This window comes from Ornithorhynchus anatinus, chromosome 12, assembly GCF_004115215.2.
Source record: "Ornithorhynchus anatinus isolate Pmale09 chromosome 12, mOrnAna1.pri.v4, whole genome shotgun sequence".
Taxonomy (NCBI): Eukaryota; Metazoa; Chordata; class Mammalia; order Monotremata; family Ornithorhynchidae; genus Ornithorhynchus; species Ornithorhynchus anatinus.
The window spans coordinates 26,000,072-26,023,702 of record NC_041739.1 but is presented as its reverse complement, the minus strand read 5'-3'; the positions used below and the strand labels follow the sequence as shown (position 1 = coordinate 26,023,702).

At 44.3% G+C, this 23,631-nt stretch overlaps 1 long non-coding RNA gene across 1 annotated transcript; it reads left to right on the top strand.

Moving 5' to 3' along the window:
• Nucleotides 1-9,156: 9,156 nt before the first annotated feature.
• On the top strand, nucleotides 9,157-9,629 carry LOC114815660. Its single transcript, XR_003763461.1, has 2 exons — nucleotides 9,157-9,282; nucleotides 9,468-9,629. It is a non-coding gene; the product is annotated as an uncharacterized LOC114815660 (long non-coding RNA).
• Nucleotides 9,630-23,631: the final 14,002 nt, after the last annotated feature.

Genomic DNA, 23,631 nt, shown 5'->3' with positions numbered 1-23,631 from the left:
CATCTGGACTGTGACATCAATTCTTTGGCAACCGACCTAGCAAAATCTAACCAGATTATTTCAAAGGAGTATCATTAAAATCTGAAAATCTGAGTTTGTTACAGGATTTGTAAAAAAAAAAAAATCTGAATGTACTACTTTAAAAATACAGGAAAATCAAAATTATGTTTTTCTAAATTACTTGAACCATATAATATACAGGTATATATTCAGATTATGTACTGTACCATCAGCATGATCCAGTCTTTCTAGCCCTTCTCAAAAGCTGTTATTTCTTTGCCCTACCGGAGCTCCCTCCCTGTACTTTTATTTTTTTTTTATTTCCTCACTCAAACCACCACCCTTCCAGTTTAGGGTAATTACCACTCTTATCACCATATCCCAATCTACAGAAACCTATAGCCATGCACATATACTTCTTGAAAGCAGAATCTGTGCCTTGTACTTCTATCGTACCCTCCCCAAGTCCTTAGAAGAGGGCTCTGCATACAGTAAATACTGTCGACTGACTTAATAACACCCCCACACAAATTGTTGCCTACCTTGTTTGCTGTTTCTTCACACGTAATCAAATTGCATTTTCCCATAGCAGTCAATCTCTTCAAGATTTCAGTACTGCTGTAATCAGAACCTAGTTTCTATACTCAGGTTCTAAATACGGATTTAAATCCAGTACTGCTTCGGTCTGAATAGTAAACTTCTGCCTCGTGCTTAAATTGGCATGGATTATAGGAAGGAATTTTCCACTTTTATTTTTTCAGCGTACATTTCAAGTAAAGAAATTAACCACTCTCCTAGCAGGACTGGGGCACATCCATTGCAGTGGCCTGCTGACTTATTCCGAATGCTTATTTGATAGCGCTGAACTCTGTTATACCAAGGTGGGAATTTTGTTTTGGCACACCTGCCCAAACGGGGCAATTAATGTGGTTTGGGGATTTTCATGAATCGATTATGCTGCTGAAAAAAACCAAGAGCGGAACTGCTCCCATTATTTGATTCCACCCTACTCCATTGAGCTGAAATGCTTCTAGAGCTGTTGCTCCAAGGATTAAATAGCTATGATAGCTTTCCCAGACTGGGAGAGGGATGCGGGCAGGATAATCCAATCCGATTATTTTATAATAATGTTATTTATTAAGCGCTTACTATGTGCAGAGCACTGTTCTAAGCGCTGGGGTAGATACAAGGTAATCAGGTTGTCCCACAAGAGGCTCACAGTTAATCCCCATTTTACAAATGAGGTAACTGAGGCACAGAGAAGTGACTTGCCCATAGTCACACAGCTGACAAGTGGCAGAGCGGGGATTCGAACTCATGACCTCTGACTCCCAAGCCCATGCTCTTTCCACTGAGCTACGCTGCTTCTCTAGACGGTGAGCCCCATGTGGGAAAGGGACTGGGTCAAATCTCATCAACTTCTATCCACCTCAGGGCTTGGAACAGTGCTTGATACATAGTAAGTGCTTAAGAAATTCCATTAAAAAATAGGATATTGGGCGTTATGGCCGTCGAGGCAGTGGGTTAGTACAGTGCTTGGCACGTAGTGTTTAACAAATGCCATCACTATTCTTGTTCTCCACGCCATTCGGGGTCCTCACCGACAGCTGGAAAGGGTCCAAGTGCTTTTCTGCCCCTGCCAGTTCTCCCAACAGGGGCAGGTGGTCGTGGTTGGTGGGCCGTGGCCACGGTGAAGGCCTCAGAATCTAGTTTGGCCTTATAATAGGCCTCCTGGCCTAGACAAGCAGTGTAGCTCGGTGGAAAGAGCACGGGTTAAAGAGCTGGAGGTCATGGGTTCTAATTCCGGCTCCGCCACTTGTCAGCTGTGTGACTTTGGGCAAGTCGCTTAACTTCTCGGGGCCTCAGTTACCGCCTCTGGAAAAGGGGGATTAAAGATTGTGAGCCCCACGTGGGACAACCTGATTACCTTGTATCTCCCCCAGTGCTTAGAACAGTGCTTGGCACATAATAAGTTCTTAACAAATACCAGCATTATTATTAGTAGTAATACAAAGCAGCAGGGCCTAGTGGCAAGGGCAAGTCGCTTCACTTCTCCGGGCCTCAGTTACCTCATCTGTAAAATGGGCATTGAGACTGTGAGCCCCATGTGGGACAGCGACTGCGTCCAACCTGATTGCCCTGTATCTACTCCAGTGCTTAGAATGGCGTTTAGCCCATAGTAAATGCTTAACAAATAAAGTAATTAATTATTATAATTATTATTAGAGAAGCAGCATGGCTTAGGGGAAAGATCACAGGCTTGGGAGTCAGAGGTCGTGGGTTCTAATCCCGGCTCTGCTACTTGTCAACTGCGTGACTTTGGGCAAGTCACTTCACTTCTCTGGGCCTCAGTTACCTCATCTGTCAAACGGGGATGAAGGCTGTGAGCCCCACGTGGGGCAACCTGATCACCTCGTGTCTATCTCGTAGAGACGCAGCGTGGCTCAGTGGAAAGAGCCCGGGCCTGGCAGTCAGAGGTCATGGATTCTAATCCCGGCTCCGCCGCCTGTCAGCTGTGTGACTTTGCGGGGGGTTCACTTCCCTTCTCTGGGCCTCAGTTCCCTCATCCGGAAAATAGGGATGAAGACGGTGAGCCCCAAGTGGGACAACCTGATTACCTTGCTCTGCCACCTGTCAGCTGTGTGACTTTGGGGAAGTCACTTAACTTCTCGGTGCCTCAGTTCCCTCATCTGTAAAATGGGAATTAAGACAGGGAGCCCCATGTGGGACAACCCGATCACCTTGTATGCCCCCCAGCACTCAGAACAGTGCTTTGCACATAGTAAGCGCTTAACAAATGCCTTAATTATTATTATTCTCTGTGCCTCAGTTCCCTTATCTGGAAAATGGGGATGAAGACTGTGAGTCCCACGTGGGACAACCTAATTCCCTTGTATCTACCCCGGTGCTTGGAACAGTGCTCAGCACATAGTAAGCACTTAACAAATACCATTATTATTATTATTATTCTTTGTGCCTTAGTTCCCTCATCTGTCAAATGGGGATGAAGCTGGGGAGCCCCACGTGGGCCAACCTAATTCACTTATATCTACCCCAGCACTTGGAACAGTGCTCAGCCCATAGTAAGCGCTTAACAAATGCTATTATTATTATTATTCTCTGTGCCTCCGTTGCCTCATCTGTCAAATGGGGATGAAGCCAGGGAGCCCCACGTGGGCCAACCTGATGACCTTGTATCTCCCCCAGCACTTGGAACAGTGCTTGGCACATAGTAAGCGCTTAACAAATACCATTATTATTATTATTATTCTCTGTGTCTCAGTTCCCTCATCTGTCAAATGGGATTGAAGCCGGGGAGTCCCACGTAGGACAACATGATGACCTTGTATCTCCCCCAGCGTTTGAAACAGTGCTGGGCCCATAGTAAGCGCTTAACAAACACCAACATTATTATTATTATTATCCCAGCACTCAGAAGAGCGCTGGGCACACAGTAAGAGCTTCACAAACATCAATATCCCGGCTTTGCCACTTGTCAGCTGTGTGACTGTGGGCAAGTCACTTCACTTCTCTGGGCCTCAGTTCCCTCATCTGGAAAATGGGGATGAAGACTGTGAGCCTCACGTGGGGCAACCTGATGACCCTGTATCTCCCCCAGCGCTTAGAACAGTGCTCTGCACAGAGTAAGCGCTTCACAAATACTCACATTATTATTATTATTATTTATCATTATTATTAGAGGCTTCGCGCGGCCTGGTGAGAACTGCCCAGCAGGGGGCTCCCGCGGCCCCGCCAGCGGCGCCGGCCGCTCCGCGGGCGCGGCCCCGCGGCCGCTTCAGGTGCGCGCACGCGCGGCCCCGGCGGGCCCGGCACCTGCGCATGCGCGTCGGGGGCGGTGCTCCCTGGAGCTGCAGCTGCGCCCGCTGCTGCACCCGTGGCACCTGCTGCTGCACCCGTGGCACCTGTTGCAGCCGTTGCGCCTGTTGCGTTAATAACCATTTTTGGCATTTTCCAGTGGCATATTTTTTTCTCCACTCTAATCATTTTTGGCATTGTCTAGTTGTATATTTTTTTCTCCACTCTAATCACTTTTGGCATTGTCTAGGTGTATATTTTTTCTCAACTCTTTATGGACAGCAGTCGAACTCATTTAATAAGGTCGGTATTTGTTAAGCGCTTCCTAGGTGCAGAGCACTGTTCTAAGCGGTGGGGGAGATACAGGGTCATCAGGTTGTCCCACGTGAGGCTCACAGTCTTCATCCCCATTTTACAGATGAGGTCACTGTGGCCCAGTGAAGTGACTTGCCCACGGTCACACAGCTGACAAGTGGCAGAGTCGGGATTCGAACCCATGACCTCTGACTCCCAAGTCTGAGCTCTTTCCACTGAGCCACGCTGTGTCTATGAATAACCATTTCGCAATTGGCAAAATGCAAAGTTATTTTCTTTGGGTGCACTGTCAAACAGAATCAGCCCCACAGTAATTCCAGTGCAGTTTCTTAGCTCGAAATTAGAGCAGTACTGGGTTAAAAGTTGGAAGACTAAGTATTTAGTGTGTTTGCTAGGTTCAGCAAAATGCTTTATGCTACCTGATAATATCTCCCTTTACATTAAAATTCCTCCCAAATATCACCTCCTCCAGCAAGGTGTACAAACAATCGTAACATAACTTACTTCACTTTGAATCTGGTGGTTTTAAATGCCCCGTATTCCACCTCACTCCCCTGTAGTGCACTGGTGGCTGGGCCGACTCAACCAGGAGGTGAAGGTTACTCAGTTTTCGGGAGCCCCAGTGTGACCCATGACATTATTATGTCATATGGCGGTTACACCGCAACAGCATGCTGTAAGCTTAGGAGGGAAAGAAAAAGGAAAAGACAGAAAAAAAGCTCTTAGAAAGTGCTTTGCACACAGATTAATCATAATAAAAGACAATGAACCACCATTCCTCACCCTGGGGTTGTAATAATAATAATAACGTTGGTATTTGTTAAGCGCTTACTATGGGCCGAGCACTGTTCTAAGCACTGGGGTAGATACAGGCTAATCAGGTTGTCCCACATGAGGCTCACAGTCTTAATCACTATTTTACAGAGGAGGTAACCGAGGTACAGAGAAGTTAAGTGACTTGCCCACAGTCACACAGCTGACAGGTGGCAGAGCTGGGATTCGAACCCATGACCTCTGACTCCCAAGCCCGGGCTCTTTCCACTGAACCACACTGCTTCTCTGGGACGTGCCCACAAAGCCGCGTAACAGGCAGAACCAGTGACAGTACACTGACCCAGCAGCACAAGGCAGGAGTCCCCCACCCTTTCCAGCAGGGGCTACAACCAAGTTTTGCTTTCCCCATCTGGGAGCAAGGCACCATCCCTCCCCACCCAGTGCCGTTGGCAGGTTTTGACTGGGCTGTTTGGGGGTGAGGACTGGGGGAGTTTTCCAGGGCTGCGTGGTGGGTGTCTGAGACCCTCTCCTGTTTCTGCTCCCGCTCGCATTCCCCTTCCTTCTCCCTTTCCCTCCTCCTGCCGCAAAGAGCTGCTGAGCTTGAGGGAGTCTCAGGGTGGGTGGGAGCTCGCTCCAACCCTGGGTGGAATGGAGAGTGGGCCCATTTGGGACCACCAGCTCCAGTGCCTTTTCCGTCATGGCGAGGATGGTGCCACTCGGCCCTCCCAGAGGCTGAATGTGGCCTACAGGCTCTTGGGCCGGGGGGGGTTCTGCCTTTTCCAATTTCCCCCTCCCACTGTCTCCCATCCCCAGCCTTAATGGGCCAGGTGGAGTCCAGAGGTCCCACACCACTTGCTACAATTCTAGGTAGGTTGTGGCATCGGTGCTTGTGTGAAATAGCCCTTCAGGTTGTCGGGACCACCTTAGCCCAAGACCCTGAGATGGCAGTCTTAAATACCCCTCTTTCCCTTTCTCTCCCCCACCCCCTCAACTCTAGATTCTGTCCCAGCTCTGCCACTTGTCTGCTGTGTGACTGTGGGCAAGTCACTTAACTTCTCTGTGCCATTTACCTCATCTGTAGAATGAGGATTAACTGTGAACCTCACGTGGGACAACCTGATTTCCCTGTATCTACCCCAACGCTTAGAACAGTGCTCTGCACATAGTAAGCGCTTAACAAATACCAACATTAGTTTGGTTCCAAGACGAACCGGATATGGCTCCCCAGCCATAGGTTGCAGAGCCCTGCACCAGACCATGCTGCTTCTCCTTCACCTGTCCTAGAGGCTCCTGGTTTTCTCATGAAAGATCACACTCCAGTGCCTTGGGCCATCCCCGTCAGTCCTGGGGTGCCAGGCCCGTTTAGGCCGTGCTTCTTTTGCAGGGACAACAGTAGAGACTCCACACTCAAGATGATTAATTTCATTGTTTTTAATCTTGCTGTAATCAGGAAACAGCAACATCAAAAAATCAACCAGCATTCTCTGCAGATGAAACATCAGATGGACATCGAAGAGCTGATTTCACTTCATTCAATATTCATTCATTCAATAGTATTTATTGAGCGCTTCCTCTGTGCAGAGCACTGTACTAAGCGCTTGGAATGAACAAGTCGGCAACAGATACAGTCCCTGTCGTTTGACGGGCTTACGGTCTAATCGGGGGAGACGGACAGACAAGAACAATGACAATAAATTCACCCTGTATAAATAAATACACCCTGTATTCACCCTGTATGAATAAGTAAGTTCACCCTGTAAATGGTTGAAGACTTAACAAGAGAGAATCAGCCTGATTTAGGTCAGTGCAACTAGAAGATGGGAAAATTTCCAAATGAGACTCTCCCAGGGGCTTGGTAAGTGTCTGTCTTAGAGTCTCTGTTTGCCAAATGGGGATAATACTTACCAACTGAAGACCTAGTAAAGGTTTTGAGAATTATTCAGCTGAAGCATCCAAGCATGGAAATTAAAATGGAAAAAAATCGTACTTTTTTCACTCATGCCTCTTGTTTGTTATATAGCAATTAAAACAATTCTTGTGTGCAGCAACTGGTGAGGATTTGGAACTGAGAGAAACATGTGATCATCTGATCTCTCTGCTTGTTATCTGTTCCGATTGGTTTTCTGAGGGGACAGGTGTGGCATTTCCTTCTCTGAATTGCTTTAAAAGCAGGGCAGATGTTTCTTTGTTTTTTTGGAGTGAGTGGGGCAATAGGAAGCTGAAGAAGACTCTTTTCTTCAGGAATTCAGCCACCGAGACCTTAGAGAGGAGGCTGGGGTGATGGATGGCACATTGTGAGCAACTCCCTCTCGGATTCAAGGCTGCCTCGGAAGCTCTCGTTTGCCAGGGGTGGGAGTGAGCAGAGTTGAGGAGGCGATCCGGAGAGCGAGTGCTATCAGAGCAGGAGACCAGCTGCTTCAGAGCTGCCAGGAAATGAGCTTTCTTTACCTTCCAAGCCCTTCCCTCCTTCTTGAGAAGTGATCTTACCCATCCTGGGCCAGTAGTTTTAATGAAGGCTGTAGCAGCAGAAAATAGAGAAGCAGCATGGCCTAGTGTAAGGATTATAGGATCGTGTCAGCCCATCTCATATCTACCCCAGCACTTAGTTTAGTGCTTTGCACAGCCAGCACATAAATACTATTATTGTCATTTTTATATTATTATTATTTACTGGGAGACCTGGGTTCTAATCTTGGCTCCGCCACGTGCCTGTTGTATGATCTTGGGCAAGTCACTAAACTTTTCAGTGCCTCAGCTTCCTCAGATCTGAAATGGGAGTTCATTATCAGTTCCCTCTTCTCCTCGGACTTGGAGCCCCATAGGGGACAGATACTATTGAATATGATCCAACCTGATCATAGGTATTTATACCAGTGCTTGGCATATAGTAAGTGTGTAACAAATAGCACAACTGTATTATTTTTATTGAAACTGGACCAATTATTTGGCTCTCTGTCCCTGGCCCCAACTCCGGTCACCGGGCTGCAAGAAATCCCCGTGATCCTCCCGAGGTTGTGAAAGAAATCCTTGAACAACACAAGATTAGGAGAAGGACATAAATCAATTTAACTCCTGGGTGCTTCTTCCTTCCTTAAGGAGTTCTCTAAATGAAGCATTACATCAAATTTCAGTTCCACTCAAATTAACAATGAGCCTTTTAAAAACTGAGCACTTGCACTTTTTATCTTCAAAGAATCATTTGCGTATTAAGATCATTAATCTTCTTGACATCCTCATGAGGCAGCACATTTTAGCCTGAGAGTTTTATTTGTTCACAGCTAACGGAGTCAATTCAACAAGAATTGTTATAAGGCTTAGTAGGCAAGCAAATTTCATTATATGAGAATGAGAACTTTTCAACCACCTGTTTAAATCAGAACAAAAATTAGTTTTTGAGTTCGGGTGATGGAGCAGCACTGAGATGTGTATTTTGTGTCTCGCCATGCCTATATTTGATAGATTCAGTATTTTGGGAATCAGGGGAGATCCATTTTGTGAAAGTGCTTAATTATACCCCCAGAGTTTGTGTGCTGGGGGCTGGGAACTTGGTATTATCTCCTGGCTAGGCTCTTAGGGCCAGCTGTCCTGGGTATATGAATACACATCTAATCTTATTTGAGATATGCAGTTATTTCTGTAATTCTCTAAGTATTTGACTAGTTTCCTTGGAAATGAAATATCATTTTAAAGCACTGTCCTGCAAAAGTCTTCTCACTCCTCAAAAATTTCCAGGCGCATCAAGCAGAAACTACCGACTATTGGTTCACACAGCTCGCTCCTCTCCCACTACAACCCAGCCAGCATAGTGCACGCTATGCTCCTCCAACTCCAACCTGCTCACTGCATCGTGATCTGGCTTCTGCCCCCATCCACCCCTTGCTCCCATCCTCCCTCCTGCCTGGAACTCCCTTTCCCTTTGTATGTGACAGAACATCTTCGAAGAGCTACTAAAATCACACACACTCCAGGAAGCCTTCCCTGATTAATTTCTCCTCCCCTCCCACTATTTTCCCACTACTGCATCACCTGTGCCCTTGAGCCCTCACCCCCTAAACTCTTAAAAATAGGGTGAGTTTAGTGGGTGAGGACCTATCCCCTCCCTTCTCCTCCCCTGCAGCACTTATGTCTAAATCTTATACTCAGTTCTATCGTCTCCCCTGTAATTTATTTTTATGTCCGTCCCCCGATAAACTGTAAGCTCCTTGAGGGCAGGGATCATGTCTACTAACTGTTGTACTCTTCCAGGAGATTAGTACAGTGCAGAGTCCAAAGCTCAGTAATTACGGTTGATTGATTGAGCTCCTCCTCAGTCAGTTGGAGTGAAAGGATTTGATCACGAGTGGATAAAGCCTTGACAATGACCAGTTTTGAAATAAGGTAAGAGGAAGATTGAGAACGATTCATTAACGAGTAGAATTCCTGGAGAACATTAGATCGACTGTACCTCGGGGAAGTATGTGCTTTTGGGACTACTATCCTGCGTCATTTCTAGGTTCCTGAAGAATGCTTAGAAATTGAACTGTAACAATCCCCGGACATTCTGCATGATCCCAATTTTACAGGTGCCCTGGAGCATCAGACAAGCATTAGAAGATCCATCCTTTAACTTTTACATTCGGGGTGCGGAAGAGAGGAGAGAGGGCCACTTTGCCCAGAAAATTACTTTATGACAGATTCTCAAGTGGACACCAAAAATAATTAATTAAAATGGTCCAGAATAATCATTTTGTGGTTTCAATGACTATGCTTAATGGAATGTGTTTGCTTCCTCCCCCTCCCCAACACACACACAGAGTTCTGTAATTGTCAGAATGACTACAAGTTTACAGGTGTAAAAGGAAAAAATTAACTGGAAAGCCAGATGGGTGTTGCAAGAGGTAGTGGGTGCTGGAGGAAAGGGTGGGCATGGCTGAGCATTTAAAATAATTAATTCATTCAATAGTATTTATTGAGCGCTTACTATGTGCAGAGCACTGTACTAAGCGCTTGGGATGAACAAGTCGGCAACAGATAGAGACAGTCCCTGCCGTTTGACGGGCTTACAGTCTAATCGATAATAATTGTGGTGTTTGTTAAGCGCTTACTATATGCCAAACACTCTTCTAAGCACTGGGATAGATATAAGGTAATCAGGTTGGACACAGTCCCTGTCCCACACGGGGTTCACAGTCAAAAATCCCATTTTATGGATGAGGTAACTGAGGCACAGAGAAGTGAAATGATTTGCCCAAGGTCACAGAGTGGACAAGTGGTGGATCCGGGATCAGGACCCACTGTTTCTGACTTCCAAGGCCGTGCTCTTGCCACGAGGCCATGCTGCTTGTCGTCTGCCAGGGTGGCAGTTTGTTCGTGGGCCCACAGGATCATTTTGGCCTGAGTTTGGACTATTGACCCTTTTTGACTGGGATGGTACATTCTGCGTCTGTTAAAACCTCCACTGTAGGTCCATCGCAGGACCCTGCACCCAATGCACGTCTACACTAAGCTCCTTGTGGGCAAGGAACATGTTTGCCACCTCTGCTGTGTTATACTCTCTCAAATGCTTACTACAGTGCTCTGCACCCAGTAAGTGCTCAATAAATTCCATGGATTGAGCAATCATGATTAGTAGGTTCTATAGGTTCCGATTTAGAGCGGGTTGTTTTGGGATGAGGGTGGGGAGGTGCCATGGCTGATGTTCACAAAAAAAAATCCTAAACACTTTTATGTTAACTGGAGAAGCAGCGTGGCTCAGTGGAAAGAGCACGGGCTTTGGAGTCAGAGGTCATGGGTTCGAATCCCGGATCGGCCACTTGTCAGCTGTGTGACTGTGGGCAAGTCACTTAACTTCTTTGTGCCTCAGTCACCTCATCTGTAAAATGAGGATTAAGACTGTGAGCCCCAGGTGGGACAACCCGATTCCCCTGTGTCTACCCCAGCGCTTAGAACAGTGCTCTGCACATAGTAAGCGCTTAACAAATACCAACATTATTATTATTATTATTATGTTAGTAACCAAAGGACCCTCTTCCCTGTGTGTGTGCTTTTTTTTTGGGGGGGGGTCAATTGCATTTTGCACCCTAATGGTTATCAGAGCCTAATGTCATGGGTATCCAATGTGGTGGGGTTCCTAGTAAGGACTGTGGTGTCTCAGAAGTGAGTGGCCCCAGGAGCAGTGAGTGGGGCTGTTAAAATTGGGGGTGTCATAATAATAATAATAATAATGATGACATTTGTTAAACGCTTACTATGTGCCAAGCACTATTCTAAGCACTGGGGTAGATACAGGGTAATCAGGTTGTCCTACTTGAGGCTCACAATCTTCATCCCCAATTTACAGATGAGGAAACTGAGGCACAGAGAAGCAAAGTGACTTGCCCAAGGTTACACAGCTGACAAGCGGCGGAGCCGGGATTAGAACCCATGACCTCTGACTCACAAGCCCAGGCTCTTTCCGCTGAGCCACGCTGCTTCTCATCATCTGTCCCTTTGGTCACATTTTCTGGGATAATGGGAAGAATACCTCTGACATTGGAAAATTGCAGAGTAAAATCCCTTCAGTTGTATCTACAGGTTTGAATTTATCCATTAGCCTCTTCCATTTTTAATGAAAATTTATACTGTTTATTTGGGGTCCATCTTACATTTGAAATTCTGAGTACAGTAAATGGAATTTGTAACCCCAAGGAAATATAAAATAAAGCATGTGCTTGACAGTCCATGGTTTAAAAATTTTCCAGCCAGAGAAGATTTATTTATTTTATTTATTATTGTTTGATTTCCAGACCCCAAATTCAGGTTTCTTGCCTATATTGCCAAATTAGAGGAAAATAAAGACTTTCTAGAACTCTTGCAGTTATTGTCGGGATTAATCACTTGGAACACACTGTGATCACTTCAGATCCAAAATGATTTTTGAACAAGTCCAGGAGAGTCGTGGAGGCTATCTTTCTGACCTACGATGGACCCAGCAACTGAACATCGAAGGCATCCAGCCAGCGAAGGCATCCAGCCATGAAGGAACAGAATATGGAAAAGGATGGATGGCAGCAAGACATAGAGACATTTACTTAGATTTGGCCATTTCAAAACTCAAGTCAAATTCCTTATCCCTTCACTGTGGTTGTAACTCTGTCCCGACTCTTAGTGGGAAATCAATCAATCATTGGTATTTAAACATTTACTGTGTGCCAATCACCGTACTAAGCACTCGGGTCAGTACTCTATAGCTGCTAGCTGCAGTTCCCTCCCACACGGAGCGCTCAATCTACAGGGTGATATTTTTTGAGCACTTTCTGTATGCAGAGCACTGTATTAAGTGCTTGGGACAGTACAAAAATTGGTAGACACGATCCTTGCCGGAGAGCTTCCAGTCTATCAGGGGAGGCAGATATTAAAATTAATTACACATGGGGAAACGTATCAGGATATATAAATAAGTGCTTTTGGGGAAGCCTCAGTTTTCTGTGGACAGTTTTCCAGTGCTGTGCCTTCTGAAGTGAAATCGGAGGCTTTGGCACTTAATTGAAAGGACTTAAGGCACAACTAGATGTAATTCCTCTGATAAATACGTGAAGAATGGGCTTTGCCAGAATACATCTCTAGACTCTGCGGTCTTTATAGGCAGGGAACATGGTCCACTAACTCTGATATGTTGTACTTTCCCAAGTACTTAGTACAATGCTCTGCACACAGTAAATGCTCCAAGAATACGATCGTTTGATTAAATGTGCTACTTGCTCTGAAGGAGTCAGAGAAAGACATCTCTTTGTTAAGTTTTGCTTGAATACAGAGGATAGCGCTGCTCTACATGTAGCGATTATGTCTAACAATAGTAAAGTGATATAATTATTATGTCTAGAAGCAGTGGTTTAAAGCAACTGTAAGATAAGTATGAAACCAAAGTGCAACGGTGATGCCTTCCGATTAAAACCAACTCCTTCGCACATTAAGGAGTATGCATGTATAGACTCATTTTAAGAATCAGGAGTAAATCCAGTATATTAGCATCACCTGGTTGAGGAGTTGTTTTTTTTAAATAAAACACCAAGTCCTGCAGAACCTATAGTCTTCAGTAGTTCTGAGGGAAAAACTTGAGATCAAAAGTTTCCCACGTCTCAAGGTTCCTTTCACTTCCACTGTCTTCTCTGGGACATCTATGAAATGTAGAAATCTGGAATGGAATATTTCATCTCAGTCTTCAACCTTATTTGGTAAAATTGTGTGGTTGCAGCCCTCATTGCTGTGGAGAAACTTTCAGTGGTGTTTGGATTGTGTGGTTTCAAGGCCATGAGGTTATATATTGAATTTCTTCCAAATTCATGTGGTGAAATCCAAAATTCCAAGTGAAACAAATAAGCTTTGTTTCGTTCTAGCACCTTGTCTGCAGTCACACTAAATTTTTTGCCAGAATTTGACCGCAACTCACTGACCTTGCCTCCCACCAATGTGGTCCAAGGAGCGTATATAATTTCTTCTTAATCCTAACCAGAAATTGGGGCTAGTGACACGACTAAGAAAATAAGGCCATAAACCTGAGACTTAAGAAGCTTGCTTGATCAGGCCTATTTCCCTTTCCTCTACTCAACTACTTCAACCAGTAGCCATGAGCTAGGGCCCAGTTTCCAAACTGGTTAAAGTGTCCCAGCCCATTGTCGGCTAGGGATTGTCTCTATCTGTCGCCAAACTGTTCTTTCCAAGCACTTAGTACAAGCGCTCAGTAAATACGATTGAATGAAGGATATGGAGGGTGAGACACTGTTTTATTTCATCATAGCCTTAGTGGTTTTGGTACTTGGATAGGGACTCTTATAAATAGTCCCCTGTGAAATATTTGGTGAGTTGGACACTCATGCTTTTATTGGTTGCAGGGGCCTAAGTTCTCCTTTTTCCCAGATGTCTCTCAGGTGGGAGACTTGGTTCACAGGTAATGGAGAATCAATTCAACAAGAAATGCAATTAGACTCAAGTGGGAAATTGCCTGCCTACCCTTAAAATCTAGCCCCTGTGCCTCTGCCCTGAGTTCCCTCTCACCTTGAAAATTATTGCTCCCAGTGGCCTCGCCTCCCTCCCTGTACTCTTCAGCCTCTCATTCTCTTGTGGGTTCTTTCCTTCTGTCTTCTGACATGTTGAAATTCTCTCCCAGACTCAAGCAGCCAGGCATTGGCCCACCACACCCTCCCTTTACTATCAATATTTACACTCTCTGATTCCATCCTTGCCCAAAGTAATTGAATGTGCTATAGACAGCCTCTGCGTTCTCCTCCCCGCCACTTCTCTCTCATCACCTCCCTAGGATCTGAATTCTACTGGAGAATAAATTCCTTGTGAGCAGGGAGCAGGTCACTTCTTAAGTCTGTACTTTCTAAGCACTAACACCCAGTGGATGCTCAGTAGATGTTCCTACTACTTTTATTACTAATATTACTTTTTCAACTTCTACTACTTTGTTGATACCACCAGGGTGTCCAGTGATTTCCTTCCTTCCTTGAATATAAAAACAAACTTAAAAAAAAAATCCACACTTGCACATCACATACTGTAGCAACCTTCTCCAAGGCAGAGAGGGTTTTTCAGAATTAGAAGGATAACTGTGGAATGTATGCAGTGTCAAGTTATGTGCTAAGCATTGGTTTGATACTAGTCAATAGTATTTAGTGAGTGTTTCCTGGGTGCGGAGCACTGTACAAGCTCTTGGGAGAGTACAATATAGCAAGCCTATGAGATTAGGCACAGTCCCTGTCCCATAGGAGGTTCACAATCTATTTTATCCCCATTTTAAAAATAAAGAAACAGGTCCAGAGAGGTTAAGTGACTGACCCGGGATCACCCCACGGGCCAGTGGTAGAACACAATCACGCTTGAATATTTAAAGGCCAAATAAGCCCCATATGGTTGTGGCTAGGCTTTGACCATACTGTTTTGATGAAATTCTCATACAAGGGAAGTCCTGGGGTTTCATTTCTTTTAATATATGACAAGGACAAAGCCATTGCTGAAAACTGAAAGTAGACATCAAGGGAAATAAATAGATCCTTTAATTGGCTGTGAAACAGGGTAGAAGAATTTCGGGAGCACTTCAAAGGATATTGTGAGGAATGACAAAAATGAGACTTTAAATATTATAAGCCACTTTACTAACGAGAAGGGACTACATCTCAGAGTTCACCCAGAAGCCTTAAATTTCAGGCCACATTCAACTGCCTGGCACCTAGGTCCTTTAATTATCTATTTTCTCCTCCACTCCTCAGGTAGCAGTTAACAGCTTATTTAACATAGAGTGTGGCACATAGAAAGTGTTTAACAAATACCATAGTCATTAAAGTGAGATCAGATGGTCAGGGATCGTGTCTGCTATTTCTGATGTACTCTTCGAAGTGTTTAGTGCAGTGCTCTGCACATAGTAAGCCCTCAGTAGATACTATTGATTGATTGATCAGATCAGGTCATTGAAACCAGCATTTTGCTGGTCATGTTGATGGGCACCAGTTACCACAGTGACAGTTTACAGTAGACACTACCCTCTAGCATGTTCATTTTATTTGCAACTTATTCAGAAAGTGCTCTTAATGATGTATTTTAGCACCTCTGCAGCTAATCTCGATCACTCCAGAAAAATCTTGCGTTCCTACTCTCTTTGCCCTTTGACTATTTGGGTCTGGGCCCTGGTTATTCATCAGTGCCGATTCCCAGTGATGTGAACAAGTTTCCAACCAAGAAAGCCCTGTTTGTCTCCTGCCGATAATGGGAAGTTTGCAGATTAGTGATCATCTTGTTCATGCTGATGGGCAATGCTGACACTGGTTACACAATGATTTCTAGTGGAACAAGTGCGGGCCTGGAAGTCAGGATCTGGGTTCTAATCCCAAATTCCACTTGCCTGCTGTTGGATCTTGGGCAAGTCACAACTTCTCTGTGCCTCAGTTTCTTCATCTGTAAAGTGGCGATTAAATCCTACTTCCTCCTGCTTAGACTGGGAGCCACAGGTGGGACATGGACTGCGTCCAAACTGATTATCTTGTATCTATGCCTAGTTCAATGTTTGGCACGTAGTAAGCACTTAATAAATACCATAATAATATTTATAGTATTATAATTAGTACTATTGTGCCCATTGTATTGTACTCGCCTAAGTGCTTAGTACAGTGCGCTGCAGATAGTAAGTACACAATAAATACCATTAATTGATAGTTTATTATGTGTCACTGAGTAATATAGCCAGTATTGTAACCCACCATCAATGAACTGATTTCAACTGTGCTGGTGACTCTGACCAGTGATAATTGACACAGGTGAGAAATTTGCTTTCTGATACTGGTGTAGCTTTAGCAATTCAGGGTAAAAAGTTAAATAGCTATCTTTCATCTGCATAGCTTTAAAAATGGCATCTTCCACTGCAACCAAATGATGACTATATTTTCATCTATGAAATTTTCAAAGGAATGAGTCTATCATTCCCTTTCCAGGTTATCCTGTTGATGCCGCCCATGTAATAATAATGTTGGTATTTGTTAAGCGCTTACTATGTGCCGAGCACTTTCTAAGCGCTGGGGTAGACACAGGGGAATCAGGTTGTCCCACGTGGGGCTCACAGTCTTAATCCCCATTTTACAGATGAGGTAACTGAGGCACCGAGAAGTTAAGTGACTTGCCCAACGTCACACAGCTGCCAAGTGGCCGAGCCAGGATTCGAATCCATGACCTCTGACTCCAAAGCCCGTGCTCTTTCCACTGAGCCACGCCATGTGAAACATATGAACTCCAAATATATCTTCAAGTACATTTTTACTTCATACTTTTTCTTACTGTCCACTTATTTCCTTTTGTAAATATAATTAATGAGAAGGCCGAATTTTTCTCATAGCCAAGCCTGCAAAAATTATAACTGCAACACAAATCTATAGCGCCCATAGAGGCCTTTCTAATACCACCTGATGGCCAGTTGTTCAAATTATAAGATGCCATTTCTTTGCCATCAGAATGAAGGAACTGGGGGTGTGCTCACTGATATTGATTTATTGTGACCATTTTGGACAGGTGTAAATTACCCAGCTTCATTGTTTCCTAGCTACCAGCCGTCTCCAAGGGACTATTTAGACAAGATAAACAATAACCATTAAAATGTGTCCTCAGCATAAACATAATTTTGTTGGCTCCGAAAAGGCATGAAAGAAAGTCTATTCCCCGGAGACTGACCCTGCCGGCTTCAGCAAACTTTCAAATAGAATTTCAGATAAGGATAGATCTGACTTGGGACCTTTTGGCATCCTTTGCAAAAGGAAGGGTGCGGAAGGCAGATGAAATATGGGATGAGAAGTGTAATTCAGAATGACAAAAGAGTCATTCTTAGCTGAATAGTACCATGGACAATTGTCTGGCTTGTCTATGTGGTAGAGACAGCCTAGTTAAGCACAATAAATACATGTATTCAAGGAGAACACCTTTCAAGTATTTGGTGGGTTTTTTTTACTATTCCATTATTTGTAACACTGCTGCAAAACTGTCTTGTACATTTTTGTATGGAAATGGAAATTGCGATATATGTGTCCGAGTCATCCAAGATGACACACTGACACTCTTCCTATATCATCTACTATACCCTATGCCACCATTTTAGTAGCTGTTAACCTAACTTTAGTAGTAATGGTATTTATTGAGCCACTACTGAGTTCATGAGCACGCTGAATTAAATTCTTGTCTTGAGACATCTAAATACATGACTTCCTACTTTTGAATGTTTCAGACAAAATTCCAGTCTAAAATAATTTTTCTAAAATAATTATCCAGTGTAGACTGTAAGCTTGTTGCAGGCAGAGAACAGGCCTATCAACTCTGTTATATTGCACCCTCCCAACTGCTTTGTACTGTGTTTTGCCCACATTAAGCATTCAGTAAATACCATTTATTGTCATTCTCACCCCATAGAAGGGGTCTTTCAGCCATTTCAAAAAAAGATCATCCAAATGTGGTCTTGTTAGAGGTGGCCCTGGTGATCTGATTCCAGGCTGGTGGGACATGCAGATAAGGCCTTCGGGAAATTTGGAAATACACAAAGAAGAACATTGGAAGGGGAAATAATGAGTTGATCATCTGGAAAAGCTAAATCCTCTGGAAATATATGAAAAATGTGACCATGGCCAACCATTCTCTCCAGAAAGACTCATCCTCAGGTAGAACCCAGCAGAGTTGAGGGGTGAAATGAAGGAGCAGTACCTCTTTTCCCAACGTGCTGAATTTTCTTCTTTACAAACAGTCCCTTTATCACCTTAAAAGTTTCTCTGCTGGGATATTTTTTTCACCAGGGTGAAAACAACTGTGAGCTAGCTGGCTCTGGACAGTGGTTAGAGCAGAGGCAATTCACGTATCCAGGACGGAAAAGGCATTGACCCTAGAAATGGCTCAACCTACTCAGACAAAATAAGGTAATTTAAAAGTTTACCCAGAATTGGAATTCATAAAGTGAACCATAGTCCTTTCATTTGGGAGTGAAAGTGTTGCAAGATTAGTGTCATTCATTCATTCATTCATTCAATAGTATTTATTGAGTGCTTACTATGTGCAGAGCACTGTACTAAGCGCTTGGAATGAACAAGTTGGCAACAGATAGAGACAGTCCCTGCCGTTTGACGGGCTTACAGTCTAATCGGGGGAGACGGACAGACAAGAACAATGGCAATATGACATCATAGCTTTGAAAATTGCTTTGAAAATAATCACTTTCGTTTGATTTCTTCACAAAAACCTGGACCTGCAGAAGACACTAATCATGATAGAAATGTCCTGGGAAGGGCTGTGGGCAACATTTGAGTGACCTGCTGATCGATTTATTCCATCTCCCAGTGTGCTGCTAGAAATGATCCTTTTCAAGGGGACGGAAGAGGGAGTCATGGCCAGGGTACTCACTAGGGGACCCTGCGTGATGAGGAGTTAAGGACTACCTCCTTGAAGCAACAGTCACTGTTAATTTTAATAAATAATAATAATTGTGGTATTTGTTAAATACTTACTATGTGCCAAACACTATAATCAGCCCTGGGGTACATACACGTTAATCAGGTCGGACTCAGTCCCTGTCCTACAGGGGACTCACAGTCTGAGTAAGAGGGAGAGGAGAAAACTGAGGCATAGAGAAGTTAACTGACTTGCCCAAGGTTACACAGCAGGCAAGTGGCGAAGACACCATTAGAACCCAGGTCCCTTAACTCCCAGGCCCATGATTTTTTCACTGCTTCTCGACTTCTTACTTACCCCTGCTGCATTTGAGTGATTCAATCGAGCCTATCATACTTACCTTTGTGCCTGCCTCCCTGAAGACTGGGAGCCCTTTTGGACCAGTAGCCTTGTCTTAGTCGATAGCCATGTATTCTCTCCAGTGCCTTAGGATAGTGCTTCACCAGTGATTCATTGACAAACAGTCGCAAGAATCCCACATTCTAGAAGAAGTGCTTACCAACAGCATGATGATAGCTGCCCCTGGCCCCGGGGGTATGTAGTCTATTTGTCTGTGGTTTTCATAGCACTCTCTCATTCAGATTTACCAAACCAGAAAATGAGATAAATTTAACCACATCTAACCAGTCAGAAAAAACAGCAGTTAGCATGAATCATAAGTATAGCAAGGAACGATGTTGAGAACCACAAAACCAATTTCAGAATAAGGCATTGTAAAATGCTTTCTAGAAATTATCATTTGTCCTCAATCGTGTGCTGTTTGGGCTTGAACCCAATAGTTAAGAACACTTTCTTGGGTATTTTAATAATGTGGAAAGGGATATCGTTTCATCCTTTGACATATGAGACTCTCCAGGGTAAATTTATTTTTTTCCCTCCTCCTCCCTCACTCAGACATCTCTGATCTGCATGTGAAAAAGAGGCCGGGCTCTCAAAATAGGGTTGCAATAACCAATCGCTCAGTAGTATTTATTTATTTTATTATGGTATTTGTTAAATGCTTACTATGTGCCAGGCACTGCACTAAACACTGGGATTGGTAGAAATGCTTTTTGAATGGCATTAAGTGCTTGTTTGACCAAGTACTGTACTGAGCTATGGGGTAAATACAAATAAATCAGGTTGGACACAATCCATGTCCCATATAGGGCTCACAGTCTTAATTCCCATTTTTGAGTTGAGGTAACTGAGGAACTGAGGAGTTACATGACTTGCCCAGTCATATAGCAGACAATGAAGGAACCAGGATTAGAACCCAAGTCATCTGACTCCCAGGCCCAGGCTCTTTCTACTAGTCTATGCTGCTAATCGTAAGGGAGAGCTTATGGGAAAGGTTGTGGGCAACATGAGAGCGACCTGTGTTGGATATCATCCTATTTCAGAGAATCTAACAGTATGACAAGCCTAGGGAGTTCACACCCTATTTGCCCTCCCTTCTCCATTGCCTATGCAGTTGGGTCTGTGGGCCTTAAATAATAATAATAATGATGGTATTTGTTGAGCGCTTACTATGTGCCAAGCACTGGGATAGATACAAGGTTATCAGGTTGTCCCACGTGGGGCTCACACTCTTAGTCCCCGTTTTACAGATGAGGGAACGGAGGTGCAGAGAAGTGAAATGACTTGTCCAAAGTCACACAGCTGACAAGTGGCAGAACTGGGATTTGAACCCACACCCTCTGACTTAAGCCCGTGCTCTTTCCACTAAGCCACAAGGCTTCTTAAACGTTTGGATTTTCACCCTACTTCCCTCAGCGTTTATGTAATTACCATTTGTAATTTGTTTTAATGTCTGTCTCCCTCTCTAGTCTGTAAAATCCTTGTGGGAAGGGATTGTATCTGCCTACCCTATTGTACTCTCCCAAGTACTTTGTACAGTGCTTTGCACACACGGAGTGCTCAATAAATGCCTTTGATTAATTGGGTGACAGGGGTATTTTCCCCTCCCGAATATGGGGAGGCTGTAACTGCAAAAGGCTCCTCACATTCTTGGCTGCGGAATGGAGATGGTCAAGCAAGTGTTCATGTGAAGCCAATTTGGAGGCAATTAAGGCAGTCTCTGGGTCAGGAGCAGGTGATAAGAAGTTGTCTTGATTAGCATTTCCGGTGCATCTGTTGTTCTCAGCTCTACCAGAAGGAAGGCTGAAGTCTGGTAAGTGTTTCTGTGTTTGTGGGAGCAGTTATGAGGAAGGGGGGGGGCTGTTGATGGGTGGGGAGAATGTCAGGTGAAAGAAATCTTGGAGCTGTAGGGCTATGGTTTTTTGAAAATGTCAAAATCCTTGCTTTTGATAAGAAGGAAAGCTTAAATTTCTTCTGCCTCTAGTGTGGAGGCTGGAGTTGGAGCTTGGAAGCTTTTGTAGTATGAGTGGTTTGGTGACTAAAAGTGCTTAAAGCTTTTATTGGTGTAGGAGAATTGTAAGCCCCTCAAGTCAGAAACCATCCCTTTTGCTTCTCTAAACTAGGTATCCCGGAACGTGTCATTCTAATCTCTCGGGAAAGACTTTTTGTGTGGTGACCAACCACACTTGCTGTTTATCTTGGAGTCTAAATACTAGAGTAATTGTAGTAAAATGACTAGGGGAACTGAGTAGGGGAGAGGTTTTAAGTTCCTCAAGAAAATAATCCTACTTTTATTTAGCCTCTTGCTCTCAGTTGTTAATAATTATTATGGTATTTAAGAGCTTACTATGTGTCAGGCATTGTTCTAAGCACTGGGGTAGATATAAGGTAATCAGGTTGTCCCACGTGGGGCTAATAGTCTTAATCCACATTTTACAGATAAGGTAACTGAAGCACAGAGAAGTTAAGTGACTTGCCCAAAGTCACACAGCTGGTAAGTGGCGGAGCTGGAATTCAAATCCATGACCTCTGACTCCCAAGCCCGTTTTCTTTCCACTAAGCCATTTTGATGGGAGAGCTCAGTGGACACTGGCTAATTCTGCTGACTGGTGGAAGGAGGGCCAGATCCCAGTTTGTCTTCTTCAACTCAGATCATTCCTCAGTGTAATCTTGCTAGAGGCTCTTTGGCTGAAGTTACTTGTGACTGTGGGCAAATCACTTAACTTCTCTGTGCCTCAGTTACCTCATCTGTAAAATGGGGATTAACTCTGAGCCTCATGTGGGACAACTGATTACCCTGTATCTACCCCAGCGCTTAGAACAGTGCTCTGCACATAGTAAGCGCTTAATACCAACATTATTTTGTGCCTGCCGTGCTTCTTAAAGAGTAGTGTACTTTTAAAATAATTCTGGCATTTTTTAAGCAGTTACTTTTGGACAAGCACCAAGCCAGGTGTCTTTGAGAAGCAGCATGGCTCAGTGGAAAGAGCACAGGCTGGGAAATCAGAGGTCATGGGTTCTAACCCCGGCTCTGCCACTTGTCAGCTGTGTGGCTTTGGGTAAGTCACTTCACTTTTCTGGGCCTCAGTGACCTCATCCGTAAAATGGGGATTAAGACTGTGAGCCCCAAGTGGGACAACAAGATTACCTTGTATCCCTTCCAGCGCTTAGAACAGTGCTTGGCACATAGTAAGCACTTAACAAATGCCATTATTATTATTATCTATTTTACAGATGAGGAAACTGAGGCCAGAGATAAGTAGAGAAGCAGCGTGGCTTAGTGGAGAGAGCACTGGCTTGGAAGTCAGAGGTCCTGTGTTTGAATCCTGACTCCATTTGTCTGCTGTGTGACCTTGGGCAAGCCACTTAACTTCCCTGGGCCTCATTTACCTCATCTGTAAAAATGGGGATTAAGAAATGTGAGCCCCACATGGGACAATCTGACTACCCTGTAGTCAGAGCACGGGCTTTGGAGTCAGGGCTCATGAGTTCGAATCCCAGCTCTGCCGCTTGTCAGCTGTGTGACTGTGGGCAAGTTACTTAACTTCTCTGTGCCTCAGTTCCCTCATCTGTAAAATGGAGATTAAGACTGTGAGCCCCACGTGGGACAACCTGATTCCCCTATGTCTACCCCAGTGCTTAGAACAGTGCTCGGCACATAGTAAGTGCTTAACAAATACCAACATTATACCCTGTATCTACCCCAGCACTTAGAACATAGTAAGCGCTTAACAAATACCATTATTATTATAAGTAACCTCCCAAAGGTGATGCAGAGGTGAGTGGGACATATGTGTGTGAAGATATAAAGAAGAATGAAGTGGAGTTAAGATAAATTAACACCAAGAGAGTGGGCAGCTATACTCTGTTTTCCCCTGACAGGAATTTGACAGTTTAGGGAGCAGGAGGGGCTGAATTTCACCCCCCTCACCCCCTCCCCCCCCCGCCACCCCAACTGAATCTAGTTCCTTTTTGGGGATGTTTCCCATTTGGAAGGTGAAAGTAGGACTGACGTAGTGCTCAGGGAAAACCGTATATTCCTTGCTTCTGGTTTAGAGGAAGGAGCTGGGGTCTCTGGGGTTGGGTGGTTTTGGAGGGGTGCAGAGGGAAAGAAAGCACTGTTTCCTTAGCTCAAGGAGACACCACAGCTGTTGCCAGAAAGCCTGGAGGGTGTTTGGTTTCCATGATGTCAGTGAAGCTGGCTCAGCTGTGGACCAAAGTTTGCACTAAGTAGAAAATGATCAGATAGCTTCCATTACCTAATTTCCCAGAATGAGGCAGTCTAGGCAAACGGAAACAAGGCACAATCTTGGGAGGTAAAAAATTAAAAACTCATTTAATTGGTACAGAGTGAAATGGTTTGGAGAAAGAGGTTTTTAAAGTCGTAAAGGAGTGTGTGTCTGGCTGGGGGGGTGGGAGGAGAACATGAAAAATGATCTGGTCCAATTTGCAAGTTTA